The sequence below is a fragment of the Castanea sativa genome, chromosome 5 (assembly GCF_040712315.1).
Source record: "Castanea sativa cultivar Marrone di Chiusa Pesio chromosome 5, ASM4071231v1".
NCBI lineage: Eukaryota > Viridiplantae > Streptophyta > Magnoliopsida > Fagales > Fagaceae > Castanea > Castanea sativa.
The window spans coordinates 6,911,133-6,929,987 of record NC_134017.1 but is presented as its reverse complement, the minus strand read 5'-3'; the positions used below and the strand labels follow the sequence as shown (position 1 = coordinate 6,929,987).

At 30.3% G+C, this 18,855-nt stretch overlaps 1 long non-coding RNA gene across 3 annotated transcripts; it reads right to left on the bottom strand.

The window, feature by feature from the left end:
• Positions 1 to 7,793: 7,793 nt before the first annotated feature.
• Positions 7,794 to 15,268, bottom strand: LOC142633457 (uncharacterized). Of its 3 annotated transcripts, none has more exons than XR_012843916.1 (8): positions 14,941 to 15,268; positions 14,637 to 14,740; positions 13,591 to 13,786; positions 11,863 to 11,987; positions 9,840 to 9,928; positions 9,637 to 9,738; positions 8,514 to 8,929; positions 7,794 to 8,211 (listed from the first exon to the last, which is right to left on the bottom strand). It is a non-coding gene; the product is annotated as an uncharacterized LOC142633457 (long non-coding RNA). The 3 variants fall into 3 exon arrangements; XR_012843915.1 differs by having other exon boundaries at positions 9,840 to 9,932; positions 14,941 to 15,267; XR_012843917.1 differs by lacking the exons at positions 9,637 to 9,738; positions 9,840 to 9,928 and having other exon boundaries at positions 14,941 to 15,263.
• Between the last annotated feature and the right edge of the window lie 3,587 nt (positions 15,269 to 18,855).

Sequence of the window (18,855 nt, the reverse complement as noted above, 5' to 3'; positions counted from 1 at the left end):
TCATACTGTCAGTTTCTCCTTGAAATTTAACTATGGCATATGCGTTTTAGCTGGGATGTTTCATGTTAAAAGCTTTATTCTAATTAAAGTTCATGTTGAAATGTTGCTACTTGCCAATATCATTTTTCCCCACCTTGATAGAAACGTTGATCCTTTTCCATATTGACCTGTGTATTTCTTGTTAGCTTATTGAGAAATCTGTTTGTCCTAGAACCCATGCCCTCTGATGGAGTAGTCATTTGGTTCTAATTTACCATGCTAATGGTTGGTTATTTGGTGAACTATGGAAATTTCCATTACAGTTCTGTTGACAGAATAATTAAGCCATGAGCCTTGTCAGAAGCTCAGAAAATCAGAGCATACAGGAAACACACATCCCAAATTCATGTTATGGACATTTGTTAGTTACTTATGGCTCATGATTGAGTAAAATCTCATATTTATGAGGTCTTAATGACTTGATTGCATTAGTAATAATATAGGCTTTAAGCCAAAACCCTAGAGATAACTGCTCACCAAACACAAGTGATGAGTCGTGGTAGGTTCATTTGGAAACCATCTTTCACATACCGCGTAGAGATTCCTAATCAATGTCAACCTCATCAAGAATTTGACTTGGGACTTATTCCACTTTTCGTGACTTGTTAATTACTGTACAATATTTTCCTCTATGCTGCATAATTTTCATACAAGACCATGTCAAATCTCTGACTTCTAGGTGGCCCATAACTCGGTTTTTTTTTTTTTAGGAATCATTGAATAGTCAAATAAAATTAAATTCCACTATTAATTATGAAGCTTAATTTGGTCAGCCTAATAAAATTTCTGATCTTATTTTTTCACCTCCAATTTTTATTTATTTACACAAATTGAACTAATTTCTTAGATAATTTACTACTTGAACTAACTAAAAGTAGCAAATAAGTACTTCTTTCAGCATTCAATTCAAATTGATAACAGTGAATAAAGCATTGTGCTAGTTATGTAATCATTAAAAAACGAGTATGTGAGGGAAAAAAAAACATTTGTAATAATTAAGTAAGATTTATTATTGTCAGTCATTTTCTTGCAACAAGCTAATATTGGAAAAAATTATTAGGTGCATAGAAGTGGAACCAAGGGATAGAGTTGAGAGCAGAGCTTCATACTGGTAAAGTGGTAAAAGTGACTCCAGTATTCCTGAGACTGGTAGCCTAATTTCATGTTATTGATATTGGGCTTCCCAAAAGTCCATTGGCATAGAGTATGTTATTAATAACGAGAAAAACTTCTTATGGGATTCAAATAAAGAGGCAAATAAGATGCACCTGGAAATGCTGGAACCCAAAGTCTCTTTACCAAAAAAGGGCTGGTACTTTGGGGCTCGATGCTGTAAAGTCCAGGAACATAATCCCTATTCGCTTAGCTAAACTGGAGGCTCAAAAATTGAAGGAGATTCTCTTTGGGCCTCAACCTGAAATACTCAAAACAATTGACCCAATTAGACCAAGTGGTCTCCTCTAAAAAAGAAAGCTTTTGACTATGTGGTCAGTGGTAAAGTAACAAATTTTTTTTAAGTGCACGACTAAATCCACAAAAATACACACACAAATATATATACTCAAAATGTATAATATACATATTCAGTTAGTTGATAATCGATATTACAAAATTCAAAAAAAAATAATCTTTCATTAATTTAAAAAATTAAAGATTTCACATTAGGATATAACAGTGTTTTTAGAAAACATAAAATGTTTTAATTTCAATTAGATTGAATTATAAATATAAGTTTTAATATATCTTAACATACATAATGTAAATAGGAAAATATAATAAAAAAAAAAAACTAAATGAAACACTTTCTTCTGTTTATGGATGAAAAAGGAGCATATGTCCCAAAGTTTGAGCAAAAAAAATCATAGCATATTTTCTTTTAATGGAAAATACAAGCATTCTTATATCCCTTATAACTCTCTAAATGAAAATTGAAAAATGAAAAAAAAGTTTTCTTTTAAAAAATATTTTTACGAAATAGATTTACTAATCTAGTTTTACGAGCATATGGTTTAAATGCTCATACATTTTTTTAATAAATAAATGCTCCTAAATTTAATAAGTTATAGCTGAAAAAAAAAGTGAATATTAAAAGAAAAATGAGATAATAATACTCATTTCAAATGATTTTTTATGCAATGTTTTTCTTTAAATATTAAATGGGCCAATAAACAAAAATGATACATTTTATAAAATTTTACTCATAAATAAGGAGAGGGGGGAGAAATTCAAAATGCCAGAGGGCCATGCCCCCCTCCCCTCTACCAATGTTTTTGATGAAACATGAATACTGTTTGCAAAAGTTAAACTACCCGAACTTATTGGTGGAGCTATCGATGCTGACAAATATAAATCCATGTGTGCATGGGCCTAGTTGGATTGGTCTTTGGAGTATTTTTCAACCCAATCCGACCTTTTTGGGTGGAGAGATCACCAATGCAACACATCTATTATCTACTAACTATATAAAAAGAGGCAATGCCTCTACAGTTCCATGTTGGTTTAGTGAGTCACTTTGTTTTTTTCTTTTTGTTTTTTTGTTTTGTTTTGTTGTTGTTTTTTTTTTTTTTTGTCAAGCTTTGAACTGTAGCTACAGTACCAAGCGGCATTGTAGCTACAGTAGCAACATTTTTTTTTTCTTCCGTCTCCCGTTTGTACTTTTTTTCTTTATATATATATTATACTGACACAACAAATTTTATAATATTTTTACAATTGTTAGAGTGTCAATTTCTTATAAATCAAAATAAAATAATAAAATATGAAACTGTGACCAACCACAACTAAAAATAAATGTTTTGTGAAAATGTTGTAACACTTGCTATGTGAATGTGTAAAAGTTATAGAACTTTTGGTTTGTTGAATATATACTTTTTTTTTCCAATCATCAATTTGTGCTTTTTTTTCTTTTAACCATATAAAAAGAGGCAATGCCTCTATAGTGCCCCTTTTGGTGTAATGAGCCATTTCCCACCCCCAAGTTTTGAACTGTTGCTACAATGTTACTTTGGTTATTTAAGTGGCACTGTAGCTACAATAGCTATAGCGATTTTTTTTTTTTCAGTCTTCAGTTTGTACTTTTTTTTCTTTTAAATATTTATAAGAACCCACATATATATTGTTATACTAACACAACAAATTTCACAATATTTTCACAATTATTGAGGTGTCAAATTCTTATAAGTCAAAATAAAATAATAAAATATGAAACTGTGATCAACCACAACTGAAAATAAAAATTTTGTGAAAAGGTTGACACTTGTTGGGTGAATATGTAAACGCTACAATACTTTTGGTTTGTTCAACATGTACTGTTCATCGCTTTTTTTTTTTCTTTTTTTTTCCAATCATCGATTTGTGCTTTTTTATATATATATATATATAAAGAGTGATAGACTCATGAATAGTATTATGAACAGTATTTTTGGTTTAGTGACTTGCCTTTTTCTCCTTCTTTTTTTTTCCTTCAAGTTCACTAACTTGATTTGAGTTTGTTTTTTTTTTCTTTTAAGCTTACATTTTATACACACAAAAAGTAGCAAATATTATATACATTTGCAAAAAGTAGCAAATTCTTATAAATCAAAATAAAATAATAAAATATGAAACTGTGATCAACCACAACTGAAAATAAAAATTTTGTGAAAAGGTTGTGACACTTGTTGGGTGAATATGTAAACGCTACAATACTTTTGGTTTGTTCAACATGTACTGTTCATCGCTTTTTTTTTTTTTCCTTTTTTTTCCAATCATCGATTTGTGCTTTTTTATATACATATATATATATAAAAAGAGTGATAGACTCATGAATAGTATTATGAACAGTATTTTTGGTTTAGTGACTTGCCTTTTTCTCCTTCTTTTTTTTTTTTTTCCTTCAAGTTCACTAACTTGATTTGAGCTTTTTTTTTTTTTCTTTTTTTTTTTCTTTTAAGCTTACATTTTATACACACAAAAAGTAGCAAATATTATATATATTTGCAAAAAAAAAAAATTGTACAAATTTTGCAAATGTGTACAACATTTACCAATTTTTGTGTGTTTACAATATAAATTTACATTGTAAGTGCAATGTATATTTATATATATATATATATATATATATAGAGAGAGAGAGAGAGAAATATATATATATATATATATATATATATATATAAAAAGAGTAAATGGAAAAAATTACAGTAATTTCGGTACAATAGTTTTGGTTTGTTTAACTTTCACTATTTTGCTAGCCTTTTTTTTTTTTTTTTTTGTGAAAGCATAAAGTTGTAGTATATTTGCTATATTATTTTTGGTTTGTCCACAATAATTTTCACAACTCTTTCATAACAAATCAAATATGGTAAATTTTTATTTTTTCTAATTTAAACTTACCAATGAAACTACTTTTTTGCCCACAAATAACAACTTGTAGTAACCTACTACTTATGATTTGTTGTGAAAATGTCATGAACATAACATTTTTTCTGTGTGAAAAATGTTAAGACATCTTGATGTTGTCACAATATTTTCAAAACTATTGAGCTGTCAATTCTTTATAAGTTAAAATAAAATATAATAAAATTATAAAGATATTATGAAAATGTTGCTTTATTCTATTGTGTTTTTAGAAATTTTTTGTCGGTTTAATCAACTTTGTTGAGCCAAAGTTCACTATTTCACATACAATTTTCTTGGGTTAACTTTTTGTATATTTTTTTCTTTACACACTATTTTAAATAAAAATACATAGTTTTGCACACAAAAACAAAAACAAAAACTTAGGAAAAAAACATTTTTCATCCTTTATGTTTTGGGTAGTTTACAATTATTCCTTAAACTTTAAAATCAAGCAATTTTTCCCTTAATATTTTGAAAAAGAGCAAATATGTCATATTATTATTCTCTCAGTTAAACCCTAATGAAAACTTATGATTCTTATTATATTTTATTTTGTAATGTCTAAATTACTCCTGCTAAATTTTAACATCCTAAAAATTTTCTTTACGTATTTTGAGTTTTAAATGATAAAAATTCTTAGAAAGTTAGAATGATGATATTCGATGACATATGCCTTTTGTTTTCTTTTTTTTTTCAATTTATATTTTAAATTTCTTAGCAAAATTCAATTGTTTATTATTGGAAGATGATGATATTCGTTATCATTCTTAGAAGTTTTTAGAGAATAGATATATTGTCTTTAGCAAGTAGGTACTAAAAAACTATTATAGTTAAATAAATATTTATATGTTAAATAGCTACCCTAACTTTGTGGTTGATCAAAATTCTTAAACGAATGAGATTAACTTTTTACGACATAATTATCAAAATTCTTAAAATTAATATCTCTTTTGATTAATGTAAATCTCTATATACTTTGAAAATCAAATGATTCATATCTTTGTTTTGTAATACAAATAAAATCTAGAATTGGCCTTAATTACTACAGTACTTTTTGCCATGGCAACCCTAACTAGTAGCTTTAAAAACCACCAAATCTATCATATAGGGATCATAATGGAATTATGTTGGGTCGTTGATTTGGGTCATAGGCCTAAAAATTTGGGTTATCATTCAATTTTTTAGAATTGACCTTAATTACTATAGTACTTTTTGCCATGGCAACCGTAACTAATAGCTTTAAAAACCACCAAATCTATCATATAGGGATCATAATGGAATTGTGTTAGGTCGTTGATTTGGGTCATAGGCCTAAAAATTTCGATTATCATTCAAATTTTTTTTTTGGATAAATAACAGAATTGTATTAATTAAAAGCCCAAGTATACCGGGGGTGAACATGGAAAACAATACATCAAACACATAAATTACAAAGATCAAGCATTTCTAAAAAATTAGAACAATGAAAAAGATTAAAGGGAGAACTTCACTCTAGCAAGGTATGAAGAAGAAGAGTTAAGTTTTGAAAAAGACCGTTCCTTTCCTTCGAAACATCTTGAGTTCCGTTCTCACCAAATACACCATAGGACACAATGCGGGACAGCCCTCCATAAATCAACATTCAATTATTTACACCCATTATTAAAGAAAGAGAGATGTTACATCCACAATATTTTTACAACAAATCACAGGTAGTTATTTGTTATTGGTTCAAATTTGAACCTAACACTAAGATTACTTTTTTGCCTCAACAAGAACAACCAGTAACAACCTGCCACTTATGATTTGTTGTAAAAATGTTGTAAACATATCATTTCTCTTAAAGAAATGAGTACAATTTATACAAGAAAGATGTTATGTTCACTAATTTTTACAACAAATCATAAGTGGTTAGTTGTTATTGGTTCAAATTTGAACCTAACACTACGATTGCTTTTTTGCCTTAATAATAACAACCAGTAACAACCTACCACTTATGATTTGTTGTAAAAATATTATGAAAATATTGTGGACATATCATTTTTCTTTATACAATTGGTTCTACTTTTCTAATTTCATCAAAACTAAAGTGTGAGAATAACATGTCAACAACCCAAAGCAAACTTTGGGATTTAGTTATGGATGACACCCCCCCCCCCCCCACTGTTGGAGATGCAATATTATTCTTCGTAAAATAATGGATTTGCGTAATGGAGCCATTACTTAATTAATTACGAGAAAAATTTAAAAAAAAAATAGAAAATTATACACATACTGATAAATTAAGAAAAAAAACATGTATTTCAAGAAAATTACTAGGGTTTGGACCTAAGTAATTAAATTCTATAAAATAAAAGTATAAGAGTTTGTGTTCCTAGTTACAATCTAAAGAAAGTAAAGAAAAATGAAATTACAAGAAAATTCCAAATTTACATCCCAAAAATTATGTTTGGGAGATAAGTTATCAAGTTGGGAGGTGTTAGACACTCTACCATGCACTCGCTAAGTTGATCTCCTTAAGATACAAAGGCCAATAAAATAATTAATCCACCATTCCAACAAACAAGGAATAATATATTGAAGTAATTCATGGCAATAAATTGACTCCAAATCCGCATGATGAATGAAAACATCCCGCATGGGAAACAACATATGAGGTTAGCAATGAACATGGAAGATAAGTCATAATATGATCTATGATAGGTACGTAACCATAGATCTAAGTTTTTGTGTCATATAAATATGAATCATTCAACCCTAAGATCTCGCTTTCAAAAAAAAAAACCCTAAGATCTCTGAATGACATGTGAATGTATAATCAAATTAAAATGGAAAATGTGTTTTGCTTTTTCATATTCTATGTGATCCCTACAAAAAAAAAAGAAGAAGACCTATTGTAGTGGGCCAAAATCGCTGCTGAAACCCCAAGAATCGCTGCTAAAGGTACATTTGACCTTTAGCAGCAGGTGCTATTGCGATGGTTCTTCTTGTCATCGTTGCAGTGCCACTATAGATCTATTGCGGTGGTAACAAAAAGCGTCACTATAAACACACCTTTTAGCTGCGGTTTTGGTTTATTGCGGCGGGCATAAAACTGCCGCCATATGACATTTGAATTCGTGTCAATTGACTTTTAGCGACTGATTATGTACGCCGCTATAGACAATCAATTAAAATAGACTAATTGCACTTTTAGCTGCGGGTGGAAATGTCGATATATGTGCGTACCTTTAGCAGCAGGTAGATATGCCGCTATATGTTTGAATCTATAGCGTCGGGCGATAAGCGCCACTATAGGGTTTCATTTAAAACATAACATGCACCTATTGCTGCACTTTTGGACCGTTGCTATAGGTTCTTTTTTTTTTCATTGGGCTTTAAAACCACTATTTGCATCAAATATATTATTCAAACCTGTTACAAAAAACCTGTAATAGTTTTAGCTCTATTAACATAATACCACAAATGTAATTAACTAACAACAAAAAAAATGACTCCAACCTAACATAATATTAACATAAAAATACATTATCAAATACATAACGTTGTCTATAACCACCATCATAAGATTAACAAAAAAAAAAGATGTTGTCTTTTGAATAAAACAACCGCTCAAATTAAGCTAATACTATAATCAAAGTTCCAAAGTGTTTAAAAATATCATTTAACACTTGCAAAAAATGCAATTGTTCTTCCGTAGTTCTTTGTACATAAAAAAGTCCTCAAACACCAAGATAAAACTTATAAGCTGCTTGGTTAATGGGATGTGGCTGACAATTTTTGGAGAGCTGGAGATTGTTGGACCGAATGAACATCCTACATATAAAGTATGATTACTCAATAAGTGCGTATAAATATAATAGAATGACAAAAAAATATTACCTAGGCAAAAAATGGGAACAAGTTAAATGAAGATATGTCTCTTATGTTTTAAACCTCTAAAAGTCATTCTAAAATTGACATGTCTCTTTTTAATATGACTTACTCTTTTTTGATTAATATAAGCCCAACTGTTAATATACTTGACCAATAATTGACATAAGTAAAAATAGATAAACACAATAGCAATACCAATCACAAAAGAATTCAAGCATTCACAAAAACAATGAAGTGCTTACAAAGAGAAAAACATTGACCAAGTCTTTGCTAATATATCTGATTGCATTGGGAAGAAATTTGTTGCATTTGTTGAAACATGCGAGCCATTCTTTGCTCCATTTCTTCGAATTGACTAAGTCTTTCCTTTATTTCGTCAAAATTTGCTAGTTTCTCCTCCATAGTAGCCAAGGAAGCCTTCAATTGTGCAACTTCGTTGGCCCTTGCTTGACTTGAGTGTATTTCAATGTCCGTGAGAGCACTCTTGCTACTTCGACCGCTTGGGCTTGGACCAAATCCTACCCCCACGAATATGACCTTTGCGCTCCTTACCCATCACTTTGCCAAACACATCATCTATTGACCATATAATACTACCACTTGTGTCAGATGACTGCAATTGATTCGAAGGCTTAACCAACAATTCCTTCATTTTCTCCTGACATTTGGGTTTGAAGAAAAAAAAAAAAAAAAAAGCTAGAAATCATATAGTTAAAATGACCCCACAACATATATATATATATATATATATATATATATATATAGAGAGAGAGAGAGAGAGAGAGAGAGAGAGAGAGAGAGAGAGAGAGGATGGGATAAGCAAGCACCAATATGTACCAGTAACCCTCAAGAGAAAATTAACAATCTACAGGCAACTCACTACATGAATCTCTCCAAGAAAAAAAAAAAAAAAAAGTCATACATCCACGGGGTATGTTATAATATAACAAAAGAACTAAACATAGAAGCCTCAACTCAGTAAGAATAATATTTCCACAATGAAATGAAGTTTGCTATATAATCCAACAATCAAATGAGCCCACAATAAAAAGGAATGCATATTGGTTAACATCAAATTGAAATATATCAATTTAAAAATTAAAAGAATTATTAATAACAATTATCATTGATTCAAAATAGTTACACAAGTATTCAAACAACCACATGGGATTTCATCTTATGCCTAGTTTTTGTCAAAAAAGACATGCTGGTTCAAAAGTTATATACAATATTTTGCAAGACTTCTAAGGCTTGAATTATTTGAATAAAGCTCATCTTTGAGACAACATTGTAGGGAAAGACTGTAATATTGTTTCTTGAATTCCTATTTCGTTTACCCCCAACTATAATGGAGAAATTACTCACCATTTTTGCTTTCACTACAGGATTAATTGCAGATTCATCTTTACAAGTATGTAGTATTTAATATAATACTGAACGCTCTACAAGATGTCCATCCGTTTTTGCCTACATTATGAATAGCATATTTATGTAGTGATGAATATTGGTTCCACATAAACTTTAGAAGAAGTCAAAATCATTTAAAAAATAGTCATAATACTTATTACCTTTTTTGCAGTGTGCACAGCATAGCTACAAGAACCAGCAGTATGTAAGTCATCCTATTTAGAACGATAGTCCTTATTCTTCTCTGACTCTATCTACATTTAACAAAATTACATGTTTATATACAGTATGCTTTAAGTATCTAAAGCCACTTTTAGCTAAAGCCAAAATGCTCTAAAATATCATTTGGTATATATTGGAAACCAAAGTAAAAGAATGAGAGGAACTACATGATGATAAAAAGTAACAATTTGATAATTGAAGCTTCACTTGCAGTAATATAATGGACAGCAAAACATTACTAAATGAGCTTCCCATTCTAGCTTCCCCAAGGCAGATATATTTTATGTCAATCTAGAAAGCAAAAAGAACTAAAGAAATGGAAAAGGCACTCAATTATGACCAAAAAAAAGTATTCTCTGAATCCAATATGTATTCTCTCAATTTCTCAATAATCATTCTCCTTTTAGTATGATCCATGATGGAAAAGAGAGAGAAAAAAAAACATACCACTACATTATTAGTATACCAATGATCAACAAGTATATTCTAATCTTGTGGTATGCATCCCTTGGGTCAGTTGTTCTTTACCCGTGCTTTGTTTTTTGAATGAGGTATATAATGTTGTTTCTTTAGCCTAGACTTATGATCCCTCCAAGCCTTTCAAATTTTTTGTAAGGTAAATGTCTTCAGAGCCGCATATGCAATAGGATTAACAGGGATACAGTATTTTCGCTACAATCAAATAGTTGAGTTATCAAATCACAAATATTTTCATGCTAAAATAATTATGTAAAACCTAGTACAAAATGTCATAATTACAAGTATTATAACTTCTTTAATACCTCTACAACACGCCAACACTCTTCTTTAAGTTTTTCTAGCATGTCCTTCCAATTAAGATATCTAATCGGGCACATATGGGGTTTTCGCGCAATTGTACCCAAGAAACTAGTGAAAGTCCTTGCCCCATCATCAACCGGCTGATACATACTATTTAGCAACAACTCAATTTCTTTGTCATCAGGAAGATCCTAAATATCCAAGTACTTGCTTGGCCCACGAGTAACACATACAGCTAATTGCACATTTGAATTTTGAAGGAGACAATATTAACCAATGTCAAACAACAAAGCATGCAAAGCTAAGGATGAGTCTAAATATTCTATTAAACAAGTGGTCATTATACGCTAAAGAAAATAAAATATTAGAAACATGCTGAAAAACTAATATTTTTCAAGAAACAAACAAATAAATTTGCATGCAATTTATAGCAATTTGCTCCTAGTGCCACTTCATAGCAATTTGCTCATTGTACATGCAAACTTCAATGCAAAAATCTATTTTTAAATCAATTATGTTATGCACATGATGAAGCTGATAGTGCAAGTAGTATTATTGTGAAATGCCTTATAAGATGTGCTATGGGTGCAACTTGTACCTATGCATACAAAACTTTGGTGGATCAAACCTAAAACCTAACAAAATTTTAGTGCAAGTAATATTACACATACTCAATCTTTTCAAGATAGAAATAAAAGCAAATAATTAAGTCTAGAGAGACAATCAATGTGTATCATATAGTTTATAAGAACCAAATAGCTCCATTAATTCAATGAGGACGTGGATGATAAGAACAGATGAATGCGAAGACATGCTATACATAAATATGAAAAGGAGGAAAGTTAGTCTATTATCTACTTAACAAGAAAATTGTTCTCAAAGCACCCAATCAAACGACGAATTCAACACTGACACTCAAAATGCTCTCATACCCACATTGTTTCATAAGCTATTTACCATATTATTAATTTATTCAGATCCATACCCATATATCTAGACACCAACCCAATGCCCCTAAACACTAAAAACCCTAAAAAAGTTCTATAAATGTATATGGCACAACAACTTAGTGAAAAGGCAAGCTACAAAAGAAATATGATAACTTTGCACAACTTTGAACACAAATGAGGCTATAGGAAATACATCAGCAGTAACAGGATCATCATGAAACATTATAGATACCTTAAAAAGCAATTAGTTGGAGTCCACAATTAGTGTTGGTGGTTTCCTCAATTCCTGTTATCAGCTCTTGTAGGGATCTTGATAGCTTAGAGGAATCTCCAATTACAGAAATTTGAATGTTTTCCCTGTCACAAGTCAAAAATCAGCACGATTATTGTATGTCCACTATATAAGACCATGTAATCTATCAAATCAACAATGCAACATACCTTCACTTAGATATAATGAAAATTGTATATGATTAAGATCATCACAACAACTATATGTTAATGGCAGCAAATCATACTCTAACCAAAAAGTGAAATCCTAAATCTAGGAACTCAGAATCTCAATCCTAGTCTTAAGCTTGGACCATTTTGAAAATTTAAAAGCAACTGGTACAGTCACTCCCATCAAGCTCAAACAATTTCCTTTCTTACTTTTAGTTTAAAATAATGTAATAACAGCATTCTAAAGTTGCTAACTTGACATAAAAGTTAACATTTGGAAACATCAGAATTCTCGTGCATAATAACACTTCCATGTACCTAAATGGAACGCCAAACCCCATTAAAAAATCAGTTCACTTAACCAGAAATATTGGTCCAAATGTGCTTCTACCTCAATACAAACTCATTTCCAGAAATGCAAAAATTACACAGAAACAATAAAAACACAAAATCAAAACCACAACCCTTCATTTATCAACAGCGCTAAACACACTTCAGCAAACCCAAAATCTCAAATTCCCAATATCCAGGAAAAGAGGGGGGAAAATCCCAAATATGTAAGTCAATGTTTGAACCAAAATTAACTCATGTACAAGCTAAGCATTTTCATTTCATAAATAAACAACCTAGAAAGTTTCAATTTTTATTATCTTGCACTGCATTTTTGTCCTTCCAAGAATAGGTCATTAGCATTTATATTACTCTCGAGGCACCACTATAAACAAGCAGTTCAAACCTTGTCCCCAACCAAGAACACACACAAAAGTATAATATTTGATTGTAATTGATAATTACTCAACCAAAGGCAGAAGCTTATATTGACAAACCACGAAACCAAATTCAATTACCATAATGGATTCACTGCATGCTGAAAAAGGAAAATATCATCAACTTAAAGTGCACACGAGATAAATGGTCAAAAATCAAGAGTAGAATGCATTGAAAGTTCAGATTATAATTTTAAACTCAAAGGCATTTCACGGGTAAATTGGTACATGAATACAACATTGCCAGCACAGGAGCAAGCTGATGCAGAGCTCTATCGGCAAGAAAAATAGAAATTAATTTCTGTCTGGTAAATATGAGAAAGAGGAAAATATAAAATAAATAAATCGTGTTACTTCAAAATCATTAAGGCTGTTGTTCTCTTTTGTTCTCCACCATTATCTCAACCAAATAAAGAATTATAAAAAAAAACGAAGAGTAAAAGGGAAAAGGGAGGTGGTGGGGGAGGAAAATTGAGCTTCATTTGATTACTAAAAGATAGTGGGGAAGAAAAAAAATCAGGATTTTGAAGCATTGATTACACTTGAAGAAACAAAAATTGTGATAAAGTAAAAAGCTATATTTAAGAAATGCATTGGCTAAACCTTTTCTCAGCCAGCTAAACAAAAGTAAATTATTCCAGTTAATATTCATTAACCTATCCAGGACTAATCAAATTTGCATAGTTTATATCAAAAGAAATCATGAAAGTGAACAAGTTTAAAATTTATTCCATTTATCATAGCTTACATACCTCTAAATTTCTCACTGAAAGACTATCATCTAGATCTGTAAGGTGTCCATTGACAGTAGATGTTGCAGCAACCCATGCCTGTCTCCCTTGGATTAAAGATGAAGCCTGGCTAGTGAGCATATCAAATTGAGACTGCAGATGCCTGAGTTGTTTCTGCAACTCTAAAGCTTCAGCTTTATATGCCAAAGTTGCATCCCTAGAAATAAATTACAATTTTTAAGAATTTTTTAATTAAAAAATTAGCATTGGAAGCAGGATACTAGAATTTCATCATCACTAACCCAAAAAATTCACCACAAACACATCAACAACAAAAAATTTCATCAAAAGCTAAAAGACCGAGGATTCGTCAAGTGTTGCTCCCAACTAAGTAAGGTCCTAGAAAGGGTGGCTTGGATAAGGTTTTACCGTCAGCATTTTTTGCATTAAGCAGGCACATAAAATGTGTCATGTCATAATGAACCTAACACTATTTTTAGTTAATATAATAAAGTGAAAACCAAATACAACCCAGAAGTCAATCATTGAATTTAGCATCAAATTAAGACATAGAGATATATCATCCATCATGATTCAAAATCACTAAAATTTATGCTCGCAAAATGACTAAAATCATAGAGACATATCATCATCAGGCTCAGGAAGCTCATTCAAATGAAATGTCTAAGGAATACAGGCATGCTCCAACGACTCCATCATATTAGTCCTTTGCCCTCGCCTTGTTGGTTAAAAGTTTATTGGAAAAGCAGTTTTTACTTCAACAAATAAGAGTGCTAACAGTTACGGAACAGCATTTTCTTCATTTCATATGAAATGGAGGGATTCCATTTGATGGTTATGACTTTATTTCTTGGTTCTGAGAGTGTACAGAAATGACACGACACTCGTTACATCTTTAGTTTCGTAATATTTATCAAAACCATAAAAAAAGGCACAAATCATGCACATTTAACTGAAAGAGAAACTAAAAAAAAAAACATATACTACAACCACTATAATGCAAATTTCACACTAAATTTGTCAATCAAAGCGATAAAGTAGAATACCTAATATCTTTCAATCCTTCTTCAGTGCCAAAAAGTGCTTCTTGGTTGTCACGTCTAGCAGAAAAGGCAGAAATGCTATCAAAAGTAAAGTCCAAGTCCTCTCCCTGTAATTCACTCAAAAAATTCAAATTCAGTATTCACTATAGACATTCAATAAATAAAATCAAAGTAAAAAAAAAAAAAAGTTCTTTAGCTAATGACTGAAACCCTAGAAATGAAATAGAGAAATAGAAACTCAAAACGAATCAAAACAGCTTCGAAGGAAACACACACAGATCTGAAGAACAGGAAAGAGAAGACTAACCTCTTAAGACAGGAAGCCCACCGGATCGAGAGCGGCAATTTCGTCGACGGAGGTTTGGTGAGATGGTTGAAATTATTTGGCGGAGAAGAGGTGGGAGTATGTCGGGTTGTTGCGGCGGGGTTTGGAGACTGAGATGGGTTTTGGTTGAGATGGGAGACAATGAAGAGATTTTCGAAGTGTCTGAGTGAGAGAGAGAGAGAGAGTGGGAGACTAATGAGATGGGGTGCTAAAAATGAAAGGGACAAAAAACCAATGGGAAAATTTAGGACCAGGTGGGGGGCAATTTCAAGGTCTATTGCGGCGGCCTAAAAATGCACCGCAATTGGAAGCAATAGCTCTCTTTTTTTGTAGTGGATGCACAAATAATTAGATCATGATAAAAAAAAAATTTAAAAATAAAGACAAAAAAAAAAAAAAACATGAAAATGTGATAAGAAGCATGAAACCTTGGATCTACACATTGAAAATCCTAGATCTAAATGTTTGAATCTATACAAACATGTACATGTGGTATATGATAATCAAATCCGAAAACCCTAATATGCTATATTCTAAAACATGATCACAAAAGATCCTATCTAACATATTTTTTTTGGATTTTTGAATAAGAAACAATAACTCAGTCCTAACTTTAAAGGTTGAGAGTAATACGTACCAGCATGCAAATTCTAAATTATGATCGGGTATTGGCCAGGATGAATTTTAGTTCTCTTCACTCCAAAGAATTGTTTGATATTGAACTTGTAGAGTTCTTCATCAATTACAGTTTCTTTGAAAAGATAGTGGTAGTGACGAACTTTTCTTCACCTACCGATGATGATGATGCTTGATGCAAAGGATGAATCCTATAAATCTAAGATGATTTGCGTAGTTTTTATGATGGATGTATGTAGAAATATGTAGAAAAATAAATGAAAATTCATAGCTGTTGGGTATGGGGTCTGAACACTAAGCACTATGAGAGGGTTTGGATAGCACGTTTGCGTCTGCGTCCAGCTTCTTCTTTCTTTTTTTTTTCTTTTTTTTTTTTTTTTCTTTAAGACCAGTGCTTAGTGCATTGTTCATGGAACATGAACAGTGCCCTAAGGCATATGAACAGTAAAAAAAAGAGTAAACAGTAATTTTTTATACATTTAAAAATTATTTTGCTACAGTGTTTTCAGTTTTCAGTTTTTAATTTTCAGCAATAAATTCTATCCAAATAGACCCTATAGAGCTCTATATTAAGTTCTTGAAAAATCCTGTCCTCCAAGTTTGCATACTTCTAATATTTAAAAAGGATAGTATTCTCATTGTTATTATTTTTTAATCATTATTCTCCTTACTTTTAGGAAAAAGAGTTGTGCATTTGAGTGAACATCTTTTGTACCATAAATCGTGTATCACTACATGTACCACTAATAAAAAATTGACACTTCGCCACGTTAGTCACATTTACCTCTCCCGTTAGTTGAGTAGGAGAAAAAAAAGTGATACATGGAGTGGTACACAATTTATAGAAGATATTCATTATGTGCATTTGATGTTGAAAGTGAAACAAATGGTTTATCTCTCTTAGTATTATGTGTGTGTGAGAGAGGATAATCTTTTTGACAAAATATTAGCGCTTTGTTTGTTTAGATGAAAAACCTTATATAAAGATAATTTTTCATGTTTTCCAATATTTGGTAATATATATATATATAAAGAGTTAATAAAAAAACAATTTTTGGTCACTAGAAAAAATACGACTTAGGGCACGTTTGGTACATTGCAATAATTATTACATAGGAATATGAATAAATATTACAAGGAATACATTAAGTTGGAATGTAATAAGTATTACTATTCATTAGTTTGGTGACCATTTAGAAATAGAATCTTGAATATGCATTTACAATTTAGTAGAGTATAAAAAGAATGTATAATTAATAACAAAGAAAATTTATTTTCTTTCCTTTTGAATATGTGGCAACTAATGACTTTTTAGGAAATTTTTAAAAAAAGTTATTACATAAAATGAAGGAATAAATATTTATTATTTTTTATAAGAAATAGTTATTTCTCATTTTGAAGAATAACTATTCATGAGAAATAACTTTTCATTGTAATAAAAATATAAACAAACAACTGAATAGTTATGTCATAGCTAGGAATATCTATTACATTACAACATTTATTACAGTCTACCAAACATATCCTTATTTTTAGAGATTGTTTTCCACTAAATATTTTTTGGAAAACAACTTTGTTTCTCATCAAGCTAAATAAGAAAAATTATGACACTATTTTTTAACTCATTTAAGGTTTTTACCAAATATATAAAACTAGATAATTTTATAAAAAATATTTTTTTTAAAATGACTTATATTTTAGAAAATATTATAAGAAACACAAATTTCTATGACACTTGAGTTTAGACTAATTGAAAGAGACGTAAGTGCCTATCAGCACTTTTGTTTTGTGTTTTTCCCATTCAGAAACACAAGTCCCAATGGGTTTTTGACTAAGGTCCCAATGGTAAAAAAAATTTCAGTTTTTTTTTTTTTTTTTTGGAGAAGAAAGTTCACTACGTAGTATTAAGGTAGACCGCTCAAAGCAACTTTTAAATTTTCAGTTTTTTTGATTTAACGTTTTCTTAAGAGATAAATTAGTTTTTTAAGCATGTCAACTCTATTATAGAAGAAGGTAAACCTTGTTTCAGGTGTATACACCATCTCTCTCACAGCAGGTGAGTCCACACAAGATATAATTCTTCCTATTTTAGATACTATGTTTTTACTTGATTCAAATTTTAATTAATAAAATAAAATAAACGCAATATCCAACCACATTAATAAAATTGTTTTGGAAATTGCATTTATGTGGTTGGATAATTATTTACATTTAACTAGAAAGTCAACACTATTTGCATGGAATTATATGTCTTTGCATATTTACCATAATCAGAATTTGCAACCAATAGGATTTTGTCTTTTAACTAAAATGCTATTAATATTTTTTATGGGCCAATTAAAATTAATTTTAGATAATCCCTTGCATGCATGTCCTTGGTAGGATCATAAATCAAACCAATCAGATTTTAACATTTTTTTTTGAGAGGGGAATAAAACCAATCAAACCAATCAGGATCATAATTTCAGCTATTGAAAGAGGCCAATTTTCTTGGGATTACACTAATAATAATAATAATAATAATAATAATAATAATAATAATAATAATAATAAAGAGAATGAAGCGTTGCAAAAGGTGGTGTCTACCCCAAGTCTCAAAATACGAAAATAAATTATACTAATTGCTACCTATAAACAATTCAACTAAATTGGCCAAAAAAATAATAATTAAGGATGTTAGTGCAACTAGATTAAAGTTCAAGGGTTATCCATGCACCTTATTATATGCTTAGAGCAACCACATAAGTGGTTGCAAAGTCTTGCAAAATACAAAAAGTAGCTTAATTTATACATTTTGATAAATAAATAAAAACACTCATATCAGTAGGTGTAAAATCTTGCAACTAGATTAAAGTTCAAGGGTTATCCATGCACAATATCATATGCTACAGCAACCACATTAGTGGTTGCAAAGTCTTGCAAAATACAAAAAGTAGTTCAATTTATACATTTTGACCAAAAAACACTCACATCAGTAAGTGTAAAATTGTGTATAAATGCACAAATGCTACAGTAACCATGCATGTATTCACAGTTATTGTAGTTTTTCTATACATTATTTTAGTATTAAAGAAAGATGGTTTGATGGACTGATGTAGATAATTTGTAAAAGTGATAGTGGGTAGTTTGTAAAAAAAGAATATAAAAATATTATTTATATAAAATATAGTGTATAATAGATAGACTAATGTGAGTGTTTTGTAAAAGTGATAATGTAAAATAAAAAAAATAAATTTTTTCTATAAAATAGACAATTTTTTA